General features: G+C 39.0%; 1 protein-coding gene across 2 annotated transcripts in view; it reads left to right on the top strand.

Moving 5' to 3' along the window:
- The window catches only part of LOC147584379 (uncharacterized), a 279,072-nt gene that overhangs the window by 44,942 nt on the left and 217,879 nt on the right, over positions 1-16,251 (top strand). The gene's annotated exons all lie outside the window — the stretch shown is intronic.

The raw sequence follows: 16,251 nt of genomic DNA, 5'->3' as shown, positions 1-16,251 counted from the left end.
CATCACCCACCCTCCCCATCAACCATCAGTTTGTTCTCAGTTTTTAAAAGTCTCTTATGCTTTGGCTCTCTCCCTCTCTAACCTCTTTTTATTTTCCTTCCCCTCCCCCACAGACTTCTGTTAAGTTTCTCAGGATCCACGTAAAAGTGAAAACATACGGTATCTGTCTGTCTCTGTACGAGTTATTTCACTTAACATAACACTCTCCAATTCCATCCACGTTGCTACAAAGGGCCATATTTCATTGTTTCCCATTGCCATGTAGTATTCCATTGTGTATATAAACCATAATTTCTTTACCCATTTGTCAGTTGATTGACATTTAGGCTCTTTTTGTAATTTGGCTATTGTTGAAAGTGCTGCTATAAACATTGGGGTACAAGTGCCCTTATGCATCAGCACTCCTGTATCCCTTGGGTAAATTCCTAGCAGTGCTATTGCTGGGTCATAGGGTAGGTCTATTTTTAATTTTTTGAGGAACCTCTACACTGTTTTCCAGAGTGGCTGACCAGTTTGCATTCCCACCAACAGTGCAAGAGGGTTCCCATTTCTCCACATCCTCTCTAGCATCTATAGTCTCCTGATTTGTTCATTTTGGCCCCTCTGACTGGCGTGAGGTGATATCTGAGTGTGGTTTTGATTTGTATTTCCCTGATGAGGAGCGACGTTGAGCATCTTTTCATGTGCTTGTTGGTCATCGGGATGTCCTTCTTGAGAGAAGTGTCTATTCATGTTTTCTGCCCATTTCTTCACTGGATTATTTGTTTCTTGGATGTGGAGTTTGGTGAGCTCTTTATAGATTTTGGATACTAGAGCCCTTTGTCTGATATGTCATTTGCAGATATCTCTTCCCATTCCGTTGGTTGCCTTTTAGTTTTGTTGATTATTTCCTTTGTTGTGCAGAAGCTTTTTATCTTCATGAGGTCCCAATAGTTCATTTTTGCTTTTAATTCCCTTGCCTTTGGGGATGTGTCAAGTAAGAAATTGCTACGGCTGAGGTCAGAGAGGTTTTTCCTGCTTTCTCCTCTAGGGTTTTGATGGTTTCCTGTCTCACATTCAGGTCCTTTATCCATTTTGAGTTTATTTTTGTGAATGGTGTAAGAAAGTGGTCTAGTTTCCTCCATCTGCATATTGCCGTCCAGTTCTCCCAGCACCATTTGTTAAAGAGACTGTCTTTTTTCCATTGGATATTCTTTCCTGCTTTGTCAAAGACTAGTTGTCCATACTTTTGTGGGTGTAGTTCTGGGGTTTCTATTCTATTCCATTGGTCTATGTGTCTGTTTTTGTGCCAATACCATGCTGTCTTGATGATTACAGCTTTGTAGTAGAGGCTAAAGTCTGGGATTGTGATGCCTCCTGCTTTGGTCTTCTTCTTCAAAATTACTTTGGCTATTCGGGGTCTTTTATGGTTCCATACAAATTTTAGGATTGCTCGTTGTAGCTTTGAGAAGAATGTTGGTGCAATTTTAATTGGGATTGCATTGAATGTGTAGATAGCTTTGGGTAGTATTGATATTTTAACAATATTTATTCTTCCAATCCATGAGCACAGAATGTTTTTCCATTTCTTTATATCATCTTCAATTTCCTTCATAAGCTTTCTATAGTTTTCAGCATACAGATCTTTTACATTTTTGGTTAGGTGTATTCCTAGGTATTTTATGCTTCTTGGTGCAATTGTGGATTGGATCAGTTTCTTTATTTGTCTTTCTGTTGCTTCATTATTAGTGTATAAGAATGCAACTGGTTTCTGTAGATTGATTTTGTATCCTGCGACATTGCTGAATTCATGTATCAGTTCTAGCATACTTTTGGTGGAGTCTATCGGATTTTTCATGTACAATATCATGTCATCTGCAAAAAATGAAAGCTTAACTTCATCTTTGCCAATTTTGATGCCTTTGATTTCCTTTTGTTGTCTGATTGCTGATGCTAGAACTTCTAACACTATGTTAAACAACAGCGGTGAGAGTGGATATCCCTGTCGCGTTCCTGATCTCAGGGAGAAAGCTCTCAGTTTTTCCCCATTGAGAATGATATTAGTTGTGGGCTTTTCATAAATGGCTTTTATGAGGTTTAAGTATGTTCCTGTTAGATTTTGTATTTGGGATTTTTCTTGTTTCTTGAGACAGGCCTGGATTGCAATGTATTTTCCTCTCAGGACTGCCTTTGCTGCATCCCAAAGCATTTGGATTGTTTTATTTTCATTTTCATTTTTTTCCATATATTTCTTAATTTCTTCTCTAATTGCCTGGTTGACCCATTCATTCTTTAGTAGAGTGTTCTTCAACCTCCATGCTTTTGGAGGTTTTCCAGACTTTTTCCTGTGGTTGATTTCAAGCTTCATAGCATTGTGGTCTGAAAGTATGCATGGTATGATTTCAATTCTTGTATACTTATGAAGGGCTGTTTTGTGACCCAGTATGTGATCTATCTTGGAGAATGTTCCATGTGCACTCAAGAAGAAAGTATATTCTGTTGCTTTGGGATGCAGAGTTCTAAATGTCAAGTCCATCCAATGTCAGATGTCAAGTCCATCTGATCCAATGTATCATTCAGGGCCCCTGTTTCTTTATTGATCCTGTGTGTAGATCATCTATCCATTGTTGTAAGTGGATTGTTAAAGTCCCCTGCAATTACCACATTCTTATCAATAAGGTTGCTTATGTTTGTGATTAATATTTTTATATATTTGTGGGTTCCCATATTTGGCACATAGACATGTATAATTGTTAGCTCTTCCTATGGATAGACCCTGTAATGATTATATAATGCCCTTCTTCATCTCTTGTTACAGCCTTATTTTAAAATCTAGTTTGTCTGATATAAGTATGGCTACTCCAGCTTTCTTTTGACTTCCAGTAGCATGATAGATAGTTCTCCATCCCCTTATTTTCAGTCTGAAGGTGTACTCATTTCTAAAATGAGTGTCTTGTAGACAGCAAATAGATGGGTCTTGTTTTTTTATCCATTCTGATACCCTATGTCTTTTGGTTGGAGCATTTAGTTCATTTACATTCAACGTTATTACAGATAGATGTGGGTTTAGTGTCATTGTGATGTTTGTAGGTTTCATGCTTGTAGTGATGTCTCTGGTACCTTGTCTCACAGGATCCTCCTTAGGATCTCTTTTAGGGCTGGTTTAGTGGTGAGGAATTCTTTCAGTTTTTGTTTGTTTGGGAAGACCTTTATCTCTCCTTCTATTCTAAATGACAGACTTGCTGGATAAAGGATTCTTGGCTTCATGGTTTTTCTGTTCATCACATTGAAGATTTCCTGCCATTCCTTTCCGGCCTGCCAGGTTTCAGTAGATAAATCCGTCACTAGTCTTATTGGTCTCCCTTTATATGTTAGAGCATGTTTATCTCTAGCTGCTTTCAGAATTCTCTATCCTTGTGTTTTTCCAGTTTGACTATGATATGTCGTGCAGAAGATCGATTCAAGTTAGGTCTGAAGGGAGTTCTCTGTGCCTCTTGGATTTCAATGCCTTTTTCCTTCCCCAGATCAGGGAAGTTCTCAGCTATGATTTCTTCAAGTACACCTTCAGCACCTTTCCCTCTCTCTGCCTCCTCTGGAATCCCAATTATGCGTATGTTACCGTGTTTAATTGTGTCACTTAGTTCTCTAATTCTCCCCTCATATTCCTGGATATTTTCATATCTCTTTTTGTCAGCTTCATCTTTTTCCATAATTTCATCTTCTAATTCACCTATTCTCTCCTCTGCCTCTTCAATCCTAGCTGTGGTCGCCTCCATTTTATTTTGCAGCTCATTTATAGCATTTTTTAGCTCCTTCTGACTGTTTCTTAGTCCCTTGATCTCTGTAGTAATAGATTCTCTGCTGTCCTCTATACTTTTTTGAAGCCCAGTGATTATTTTTATGACTATTATTTTAAATTCATTTTCTGTTACATTGCTTAAAACATTTTTGATCAGTTCGTTAGCTGTCGCCACTTCCTGGAGTTTATTTGGAGGAGAATTCTTCCATTTCGTCATTTTGGTTAGTCCCTGGAGTGGCACAGAACTTCAGGGCTCTTCCCCTGTGCTGTCTGGAGTAACTTGCTTTGGTGGGCGGGGCCGCAGTCAGTCCTGATGTCTGCCACCAGCCCACCGCTGGGGCCACAGTCAGACTGGTGTGTACCTTATCTTCCCCTCTTCCAGGGGCAGGACTCACTGTGGAATGGTGTGGCTCCTGTCTGGGCTACTTGCACACTGCCAGGCTTGTGGTGCTGTTTCTATTGGAGCTGGCGTATTAGCCAGGGTGGATCTGCGAGGTGCACAGGGGCGGAAGGGGCAGACTCAGCTTGCTTTGCCTTCAGTGACCCGCTTCCAGAGGGGCCCTATGGCACTGGGAGGGAGGCAGACCCGTCAGAGGGATGGATCCACAGAAGCACAGCGTTGGGTATTTGCATGGTGCTAGTAAGTTCCCTAATGGAACTGGTTCCCTTTGGGATTTTGGCTACGGGGTGGGTGAGGGAGACAGCACTGGCGAGCACCTATGTTCCCCGCCAAGCTGAGCTCTGTCCTCTGGGGCTCAACAGCTCTCCCTCCCATTGTCCTCTAGCCCTCCCACTCTCAGAGCAGAGCTATTAACTTATAACATTCCAGATGTTAAGTCCCACTGGCTGTCAAAACACACTCCATCCGGCCCCTCTGCTTTTGCAAGCCAGACTTGGGGGCTCTGCCTTGCCAGGCGGGCTGCTCCTCTGCTGCCCCAGCTCCCTCCCACCAGTCTGTGTAGTGCCCACTGCTTCTCCACCCTTCATACCCTCTTCTGTGGGCCTCTTGTCTACGCTTGGCTCCGGAGAGTCTGTTCTGCTCTGTATATGCCCCTTTGAAACAGCACACCTGTATCCTTTGGATAGATACCCAGTAGTGCAATTGTTGGGTTGTAGGGTAGTTGTATTAATTTTTTGAGAAACCTCCATACTGTTTTCCAGAGTGGCTGCACCAGTTTGCATTCCCACCAGCTGTGCAAAAGAGATCCTCTTTCTCCACATCCTCACCAACATCTGTTGTGGCCTGAGTTGTTAATGTTAGCCATTCTGACAGGTGTGAGGTGGTATCTCATTGTAGTTTTGATTTGTATTTCCCTGATGATGAGTGATGTTGAGCATTTTCTAATGTGTTGGTTGGCCATCTGGATGTCTTCTTTGGAGAAGTGTCTATTCATGTCTTTTGCCCATTCCTTCACTGGATTATTGCTTTTTGGGTGTTGATTTTGGTAAGTTCTTTATAGATTTTGGATACTAACCTTTTATCTGATATGTCATTTGCAAGTATCTTCTCCCATTCCATCACTTGTGTTTTAGATTTGCTAATTGTTTCCTTCACTGTGCAGAAGATTTTTATTTTCATGAGGTCCCAATGGTTCATTTTTGCTTTTGTTTCCCTTGCCTCTGGAGACGTGTTGAGTAAGAAGTTTCTGCGGCCAAGGTCAAAGAGGTTTTTGCCTGCTTTCTCCTTGAGGATTTGGATGACATCCTGTCTTATGTTTAGACCATTCATCCATATTGAGTTTATTTTAGTGTATGGTGTAAGAAAGTCGTCCAGATTAGGGGTGCATGGGTGGCTCAGTTGGTAAGCGTCCAACTTTGCCTCAGGTCATGATCTCATGGTTCGTCAGTTCGAGCCCCACATCGGGCTCTGTGCTGACAGCTCAGAGCCTGGAGCCTGCTTCAGATTCTGTCTCCCCCTCTCTCTGCTCCTCCCCCACTCACACTCTGTCTCTCTGTCAAAAATAAACATTAAAAAAAAAGTGGTCCAGTTTTATTTTTCTGCACGTCATTGACCAGTTTCCCCAGCACCACTTGCTGAAGCCACTGTCTTTATTCTATTGGATATTCTTAACTGATTTGTCAAATACTAGTTAGCCATACATTTCTGGGTCCATTTCTGGGTTCTCTATTCTGTTCCATTGACTGAGTGTCTGTTTTTGTGCCATTACCATACTGTCTTGATGATTACAGCTTTGTAATACGGCTTAAAATCTGGGATTGTGATGCCTCATGCTTTGGTTTTCTTTTTCCAGATTGCTTTGATTATTTAGGGTCTTTTCTGGTTCCATACAGATTTTAGGATTAGTTGTTCTAGCTCTGTGAAGAATGCTTGTGTTACTCTGATAGGGATTGCATTGAATATGTAGATTGCTTTTGGTAGTATTGACATTTTAACAATATTTTTTCTTCCCTATCCTGGAGCATGGAATATTTTTTTCATTTTTTGTGTCTTCGTCAGTTTCTTTCATAAGCTTTCTATAGTTTCCAGTGTATAGATTTTTCACCTTTTGGTTAGGTTTATTCCTAGGTATTTTATGAGTTTTGGTGCAATTGTAAATGGGAATGATTCCTTGGTTTCTCTTTCTGTTGCTTCATTATTGGTATATAGGAATACAAACAATTTCTGTGCATTGATTTTATATCCTGCCACTTTGCTGAATTCATAGATCAGTTCTAGCAGTTTTTTTGGTGGAATCTTTCGGGCTTTCCATATAGAGTATCTTGTCATCTGTGAAGAGTGAAAGTTTGACGTTCTCCTGGCCAATTTGGATGCCTTTTATTTCTTTGTGTTGTCTGATTGCTGAGGCTAAGACTTCCAATACTATGTTGAATAACGGTGGCGAGAGTGGACATCCCTATCTTGTTCCTGACCTTAGGGGGAAAGATCTCAGGTTTTCCCCATGGAGGATGATATTAGTGTTGGGTCTTTCATATACGGCTTTTATGATCTCGAGGTATGCTCCTTCTGTCCCTACTTTCTTGAGAGTTTTTATCAAGAAAGGATGCTGTATTTTGTCAAATGATTTCTCTGCATCTATTGAGAGGATCATGTGGTTCTTGTCCTTTCTTTTATTGTTGTGATGAATCATATTGATTGTTTTGTGGATGTTGAGCCAGCCCTGCATCCCAGGTATAAATCCCACTTTGTCATGGTGAATGATTTTTTTAATGTGTTGTTGGATCCAGTTGGCTAATATCTTGTTGAAGATTTTTGCATCCATGTTCATCAGGGAAATTGGTCTATAGTGTTATCCTTTTTAGTGGGGTCTTTGGTTTTGGAATCAAGGTAATGCTGGCTTCATAGAGTTTGGAAGTTTTCCTTCCATTTCTACTTTTTGGAACAGCTTCAAGAGAATAGGCGTTAAGTCTTCCTTAAATGTTTGGTAGAATTCCCCTGGAAAGCCATCTGGCCCTGGACTCTTGTTCTTTGGGAGATTTTTGATTACTGATTCGATTTCTTTACTGGTTATGGTTCTGTTCAAATTTCCTATTTCTTCCTGTGTCAGTTTTGGTAGTGTATATGTTTCTACCAATTTGTCCATTTCTTCCAGATTGTTCATTTTATTGGCATATAATTGCTGGTAATATTTTCTTATTGTTAGTATTTCTGTTACATTAGTTGTGATCTCTCCTCTTTCATTCTTGATTTTATTTATTTGGGTTCTTTTTCTTTTTGATCAAACTGGCTAATGGTTTATCAATTTTGTTAATTCTTTCAATGAACCAGCTCCTGGTGTCATTGATCTGTTCTGTGGTTTTGGTTTTGGTAACATTGATTTCTGCTCTAATCTTTATTATTTCCTGTGTTCTGCTGTTTTGGGTTTTATTTGCTGTTCTTTTTCCAAATCTTTAAGACATAGGGTTAGGTTGTGTATTTGAGATCTTTCTTCCTTCTTTAGGAAGGCCTGGATTGCTCTAATCTTCCCTCCGATGACCACCTTTGTGCATACCAGAGGTTTTGGGCTGTGGTGTTATCATTTTCATGGACTTACGTGTACTTTTTAATTTCCTTTTTAACTTCTTGGTTAGCCCATTCAATCTTTAGTAGGATGTTGTTTAGTCTCCAAGTATTTGTTACCTTTCCAAATCTTTTTTGTGGTGGATTTCGAGTTTCATAGTGTTGTGGTCTGAAAATATGCATAGTATGATCTCGATCTTTTTGTACTTGGGCTGATTTGTGTCCCAGTATGTGATCTATTCTGGAGAAAGTTTCATGCACACTGGAGAAGAATGTATATTCTGGTGCTTGAAGATGAAATGTTTTGAATATATCTGTTACGTCCATCTGGTCCACTGTATCATTCAAAGCCATTGTTTTCTTGTTGATTTTCTGTTTAGATGATCTGTGCATTGCTGTAAATGGGGTGTTCAAGTCCCCTATCATTATGGTATTATTATCACTGAGTTTTTTTACGTTTGTGATTAATTGATTTATATACTTGGGTGCTTACACATTTGGAACATAGATGTTTACAGTTGTTAGGTAGATAGACCCCTTGGTGGATAGACCCCTTAATTATGATATAATGCCTTTCTTTATCTCTTCTTACTGTCTTTATTTTTACATCTAGATTGTCAGATATAAGTATAACTGCACTGGCTTTCTTTTGTCCACAATTAGCATAATAGATGGTTTTCCATCCCCTTATTTCCAATGTGAAGGTGTCTTTAGGTCTAAAGTGGGTCTTTTGTAAACAGCATATAGTTGGATCTTGTTTTCTTATCCATTCTGTTACCCTATGTCTGTTGATTGGAGCATTTAGTCCATTGACATGTAAGTCCTGAAAGATTCGAATTTATTATCACTATGTTGCCTGTAGAGTTTGAGTTTCCACTCGTGTTCTCTGGTGCTTTCTAGCCTTTGTTGCTTTTGGTCTTTTTTTTTTTTTTTTTTTCTTTTGTCTTCTCTTCCCTCAGAGAGTCCCCTTTAAAATTTCTTGCAGGGCTGGTTTAGTGGTCACAAACTTCTTTAATTTTTGTTTGTCTGGGACACTTTTAATCTCTCCTTCTATTTTGAATGGCAGCCTTGCTGGATAAAGAATTCTTGGCTGTGTATTTTTCTGACTGAGCTCATTGAATATATCCTGCCACTCCTTTCTGGCCTTCCAAGTTTCTGTGGATAGGTCTGCCTCAAGCCTGAGGTTGTAGGTTAAGGACTTCCCTTCCCTTGTAGGTTAAGGAATGTTTTTTCCTTGCTGTTTTCATGATTCTTCCCTTGCATGAGTATTTTGTGAAATTGACTATGATATACCTTGTTGATGGTTGTTGTTGTTGAATCTAATGGGAGTTTTCTGTGCTTCCTGGATTTTGATGTCTGTGTCTTTCCCCAGGTTAGGAAAGTTTTCTGCTATGATTTGCTCACAACCCTTCTACTCTTTTTTCTCTCTCTTCCTCCTCTGGGACCCCTATAAGTCTGATGTTGTTCCTTTTTAATTAGCCACTGATTTCTCTAATTCTTAAACCATGCTCTTTGTCTAGTCTCCCTCTTTTTTTCTGTTTCATTTTTCTCCATATGTTTGTCCTCTATATCACTGACTCTATGCTCTGCCTCATCTATCCTTGCCGCTGTGGCATCCATTCGAGATTGCTCCTCAGTTACAACATTTTTTATTTCATCCTGAGTATCATTTTTCATCTTTTATCTCTGCAGAAAGGGACTCTAATCTATTTTCAATCCCAGCTAGTATTCTTATTATCGTGATTCTAAATTCTGGTTCAGGCATCTTGCTTGTATCTGTGTTAATTAAGTCCATGGCTGTTGTTTCTTCCTGTTCTTTCTTTTGGGGTGAATTCCTTCATTTTGTCATTTTGAAAGAAGAGAAGGAATTAATAATGTAAAAAAAATAAAATTAGAAAATTAAAAACAACACACAAAACAATCAAATAAATGATGCTAGATCCTAGATGTATTTTTGTCTGCTTGTTGAAAGGAGCTTCATAGATTAGAGAAAAAAGGGAAAGACAAAAAAAGGAAAAAAAAGATGTTTGAAAATTTGAAAAGATGAATACAGTGAAATAGAATAAAATGAAATGATTGAAGTAAAGTAGAATTTGAAAAATTTACAAAAAATTAAAAATAGTGGAAAAAATTAAAGAAAATCAGTTTTAATATTGAAAATAAAAGTAAATTTTTTCTCTATGTGTTCAAGAAAAATAAAAGAAAAGATAAGAAAAAATTGAATAGATGGATCAGTAAACAGACTGAAATACGATTGGAATTACATCGTTTTCCCCTAGAAATCAAACTATGAAGCACTTTATAGTCTATAAACTAAGCAGGCAGAGAGACTTGTGGTGTTCATGAAGAGAGAAGTTGACCTGGTTGGGCGAGTCTTAGTGTAATGGCTCCGTTTTCCACTAGATGGCACTGCTTAACTAACTGGGGTGGATTGTTGTGGCACTTGTAGGTGTGTATGTGCATGTCTGGGAGGGGTGAAAATGGCGTCACCCAGCTACCCAGTCTCTAGTATTGAACTCTGTCATCCCCAATCAGCAATCGCACACCTGTCCTTTGTCTCCAGCTTCCATCCACTCCCTGCTTTTGCACTGTCCATGACCAAGCCATCAGGTTGCCAGATGACACCTCCCTCCTGAGTTTTATCTCAGATGCAGCTGTGTTTCCCATTCTCTCACTTCTGAGGGACTGTGGCTTTCACCCGTTCAGACCTTCTGGGGGAGGGTCTCACTGAGCAGTGGCCCGGTAGTGGCCACACTCAGGAACATTCACAGGACCATGCTGTTGCTGATGCCCAGAGACTGCAGCTAGGTGCCAGTCTGCTCCAGAAAAAGTTCATGCAATTGGGTAGCAGTGTTTCAGGGATAAGGAAAATCACAACACATACCTGGCACCAGGCTTCAACCTTAACGACCTTGTTCCAGCCCCAATGAATGTGGTTGTTCTCTGGGGTCTGCTGGAACCTTGCCTGCTGAGTTCTGTGGTTCAGGTTGTGCAGATTATTGTGTTAATACTCAAATCAGCTTTCTAGGTGTGCAAGATGGTTTAGTGTTGATCTGGCTGCATTTCATGGATGCAAGATGCAGAAAAGACTTCCATTTTGTTCCACCATCCTGGCCCTTCCCTGAATTTCAAGATTTTTTATAAATACACAAAAGGGTAACTATGACAAGATCAAGTTCTAAATATGTCAAAGTTGTTAATAAGCACAATGTCCTTTACAGAATCACTTACAAAACCTATGACGTGTGTTGAGGGATTCCTCTTCGAGCATGATAGAGTAGCCCTCTTTTTCCCTTTATGTACAACTAAAATCTCTTGACATTATATATATAAAACAAACATACATAGACTCTGGAAGCTGGAGATAAGAAGGCAAATCAGCTAGAAACCTGAGAACTTAAAGCATGATAGAGTAGTAAAGTTGTTGGGTATTCCTTTTGCCTCACAAAACAAATGAGTTCCCACAAAAACAAAACAGAATGGGGATGCAGCCTTTCTCTCTAGCCATATGACTAGGAAAGAGCATCCTTGCAAGACAGAGAACTTTAAATAAATCTGTAACTCAGCTAAATACCATAGAAAAAAAAACCTGACTCCATCTTCATTCAAGCCAGCAAAGTCTGAGTGTTGAGCCTAGACACATCCTCATGAGGTCATACCAGGTGCTCCAGCACCTATCAGAATGGTATCAGAGAAGGCCAAGTGGGGGATCTGGGACTTTCATTCCTGCTGGCCAGTAATGAGCCCTTTCTTACCCACTGTGTCAGTGGGGACCACCCAAGGATCTGAAACATGTATACATGATTGGCAGTAACAAGGAGCTCTCCCTACCTTGGGTGAAAGTGGAGACTAAGTGAGGAAGCTTGTCTTCAACTTTCACTTGGCAAAAATGAAAAAAAAGAACTCAGTTAGAAAATAGGAAGAAGACAGAGGTATTTTACTAACAAGAATATACAAATGGACAAAAATAAATAAATACATGAAAAGATATCCAGCATTAGCCATTGGAGAAATATGCATTGAAACCACTATGAGATATCATTACACACCTCTCAGAATGGCTGAAATAGAACACAGTGACAAAACTAATGCTGACAAAGATAGAGATTAGTCATATGTCATTGGTGGGAATGCTAAGCCACTTTGGAAAAAAGTATGGTAGTTTCTTAAATCAAGCATGTGCTTGCCATATGACCTAGCACTCCTGAGTGTTTATCTCTGAGAAATGATGATACATGGTCATGTAAACCGATACACCAATTCTTATAGCAGCAAATGTCTATGGGCAATAACTGAAAGCTGGAAACAGCCCATATGCTCTTCAATAGATGAGAGGTCAAACATATTGAAGTATGGTCTGCCCATACAATGGATATTACCTAGCAATAAAAAGGAATGAGCTCCTGATACATGGAACAGCCTTGACCACTGTCCATGATCAGTCTCCTTTTTTTCCGAGTGGGGGAAAAAATCTCAAAGGATTCTAAATTTGATGATTCTATTTATATCATAATCTTGAAATGATGACAGGATAGAAAGGGAGAACAGATGAGTGTTTGCTAGGTTTAAGGAGGGAGTGTGAGTGTCCCTCTAAAGGGCAGTATTGTATGGGTGATTCTTGTGGCAAGGAAAATACTCTGTATCTTGATTGAAACCATGTATAATATGCTGATTGTGTTATTGTATCATATTTTACAAGTTTTGCCACTGGGGGAAACTTGGTGAAGGATATACAGGTTCTCTCTGAATGATTTCTTACAAGTGTAGGTAACTCCACAGTTTTCTCCAAATAAAAAGCTTAATTTAAAAACTTGAGGTTTCCAGTTCTACAGATCAAAATGGTATAGGGTGTTTCTTTGGTGAATTTGGATCTAATTCATTAAATTCAGGGCTTAAAATATAACTAGTGATAAATATAGAATCCCCATATATGATCATTTATGATAATTAGTCATTAATTTGTAAATACCTAGTATAGGAATTACCCATTCCATAGGCTGGATCAGGAAAGATTTCATCCTTCCTCCCACTCTAAATTGAAAATTCTCTTTTCCTGTGGGATATGAACTGCTCCCAGATAACTGACAATGAGGCTTACTCATCAAGGCCTCCGCTAACACTTGGCAGCGCTGCCTTTTTGTTCTTGAAAAGGATACCCTCTTCAAACAGAAAAATTGCCAAAAAGTCTCTTTCTGGGCATACCATTTTGACAAAGGCTTCCTCCAGACTGTCTACAGTCCTGAGCCAAGACACTGGGTTTGGAAAGCAAAGCTAATGCCTGTTTTTTTAACCCCCATTTCTCTTCCTTGGCGCTTACCTTCACATAGGTCTCTCTGCACAATCCTCTGAAGCAGCATTGAGTTTCCCCCCCACAGACCCAGAGCCTTTCCTTTTCCGGCTTTTGGCAGAGGGAAGAGCACCTGGACCCTCCTAGGGGAACAGGTCTCTTAGGACCTCTTTCCTGTAGTAGTATTTCCTGTCTGGGTGTCTGCTTTCTCCATTCTGGGGTTTCCACAGTAGAGGTACAGAAAGAAGCAAGAGAGGAAAACTAACACTTATTAAACACCTTCCATCTATGTGCTTATAACTTTTCATGGTGTTTTAGAAGAACTATGTGGGGTTTTAAGATCCTTCCTTAGCAGATGAGACCACTGAGGCCCAGAGAAGTGAAATGATTTCTTAAGGCTACCCAGTAAGGAGAAAACACTTGGATTAAAGTCTAGGGCCACCTGACTCCAAATAAAAAAATGACTCCACTGTGTCACTTGAGGTCCATTTTGGATTCTTGGCCAACTACAGTGAGAGAAACTCTGCCTTCTAGGCAGGTATTAGCCTTGATCTTAATGGGGTGAGGCCAAGGAGTCTAAGAATACAAGTATCAACTAGAAGGCCTTCCTGGAGGGAGAAAACTTACAGTTGGCCTGACACAGATTGGTGTGATAGAATTCTAACTCTACTTGGCTATAGTATGAACTCAAGCTGAGAACTTGAAAAAGGAATGCTGGAAGTCAAATAAATAAATAAATAAATAAATAAATAAATAAATAAATAAGCAAGCAAGCACACATGTACGCACACCCTAGGGCAGAACAAACCATGTGACTATAAAAAATCCAAGATAGCTAAGAAATTTTGCCTTAGCAATTGAATACATTCTGTATGTTTCTAAGAACAAACATTTAAAAACATTTTTTAAATATTAATTTACTTTGAGAGAGAGCATGCGTGGGGGGGGGTGTGGGGAAATACAAGGAGAGAGTAAGGGAATCCCAAGCAAGCTCTATGCATCAGTGTGCAGGGCCCCTTGTGGGGCTTGAATTCACAAAACTATGAGATCATGGCCTGAGCTGAAATCAAGAGTCAGACACTCAACTGACTGAGCCCCCCAGGTGCTCCTAAGTGCAAACCTTTTAAAATAGAGTACATGAAGTCCATTTAGGAATTAAAAAAATTATATAGCTAATGGACAAGAAATTAATATGTGTGGTTGAGATACTTTGACCAAAAAAAAGACAACTTCTCAGAGGCAAAATAAGGCACAATCAAAATATAGTGTCTTAGCCTCTTCAGTCCTTGGAAATGACCAAAGTCCCAAACAAAATCTCCTCTGGACTCTATCTACAACCACAACTCAATCAGTGTGTCAGTGATTTTATTTAATTTTTAATTTATATTACATTTTATATCTACATTTAAAGATTTTTAGCTTCTGGAGATGTTTGAACACTTAGTATATTTTAAAGAAATACTTATTCCCGGCATTCATTTATCTCATTCACAATTACTTACATCATGAGTTAAATAAGCTTTGGTGGACTCCTTGGGAATCTAGCCAGCGTTTGTGAGATTGTTTCTAAGATAACATGCATTCCCAGTTCCCAATACCCTAGTTACAATAAAACACTGAACACAATGAGTATTGTCAAGGCAACTATTCAATGAACAATAGGGGAAATATTATTAATTCAGTCTGTTCTTCAAGTCTTGTTTTTCCTTCTCAAATTATAATTTTTCTTTTCTCAACTTGGTCTACACTCCTTAGGTTGAGTTTTGTGTTCTAGTACATAGAAAAACTAGCAAGTAGGAATATGAAATCTTTGGTTCAAATAGTGGGTAAAAAATGTTAGTGGTAAGTGTGCCTCTTATTTGAATGGCCTTTGGAAGGTTTTCTGCCTTCAATAAAGTAGTCTTCCTTGCACATGCACTTGCAAAAACATACCAGTAGCTTGTAGGAAATAATCCACATTTTAGAGTGACTCACTAGAGTGATTAACCAGCAAAGACATTTTCAAAGTTTGCATTTGGATAACTGCTTTGTATGACTTAAAATGTAAGGTTAGCTTAATTTTTTAGCTGTCACTCACTTGATGACAGAGCTCAGAACACTCTGAAGTACCTTTCTCTGAATGTACCTTGATAGGCACATCACCTGGAACAGGGACAGCTCCTACCTCAGAATCAGTCCAGGAGCAGGTAACAAAATGCAAATTCTAATGTGGAATTCAACCCACAAGTGAGTGAAGTTGCTTTTGTTGATAATTTATGTTCAAAAGCCAAGGGAGACAGACTGTGAAGAAGAGATACTATTATTGATAAAAATGAGGGGAATCATAGAAATCCTCCTGGCCAAAAGAAAGCTCAAACATTCAAGAAATACACTTTGAGGACACACTATCATTATGTTAATGGCTCAGTACATCACATTTGAATAGAACTTTACAGTATCTCACCACCAATTTAGAACTATTCTATTAGATGTACTTGACCGGAACATGATTCTTACTTTACAGAGAATTTTTATGGCTGATTAAAACATTTGACTGACAAAATTTTTAAGTGTTATCTTAAAGTGAAGCTGTTGTCCTATTAGAATAGATAACAACTGTGTCGTATCACCAAAATAGTACCTGATCCATAGTAAAAACTTGAAAACATTTATGAAAGAAATCTAATTACCTCCATCCAGTGATTAGATTATTGATTTGCAAATTCAAGGTTTGAGTTTCCAGTTCAAAACCCCTAACTCTAAACTAGATAGTCTTGTAGAAGTCACTAACTTGTCATTGCCTCAATTTTTTCATCTCTAAAATGAAAATAATGAAAACATATCCCATATAATTATATAAGTTATTGCTTATTCAAATTTCATTCAAGAGATATTTCTGGAATACCCACCACACCTCAGACACTGTTTTCTGCATTGACGATTCATTAGTACAAAATGCCAAAGACTGTGCCCTGGAGCTTAAATTCTTGAGGAAGAGAATCGGTTAGAAGATGAATATCTTTGTAAATGGTGATGAACAAATATGGATAAAAGGTAGGGAAAGAGGGCAGAAAGGCAGTGTGGAATAGGGGTATTTAAATAATAGGATGGTCAGGAAGTCTTTACCAATGAGGTAATATTTTAGCTGAATCCTAACAAAAATATGGGAACAAGCCTAGTGGATATCTTAGAGAATATCATTTCATACAGAGGAAATGGCAAGTGTAAAGGCCCTGAGGCCAGTGTGGT

This window comes from Puma concolor, chromosome A1 (assembly GCF_028749965.1).
Source record: "Puma concolor isolate L17-30 chromosome A1, mPumCon1.1.hap2, whole genome shotgun sequence".
Lineage (NCBI taxonomy): Eukaryota > Metazoa > Chordata > Mammalia > Carnivora > Felidae > Puma > Puma concolor.
Note: the sequence above shows the minus strand (reverse complement) of the source record. Positions and strands in the feature narration are given on the sequence as shown.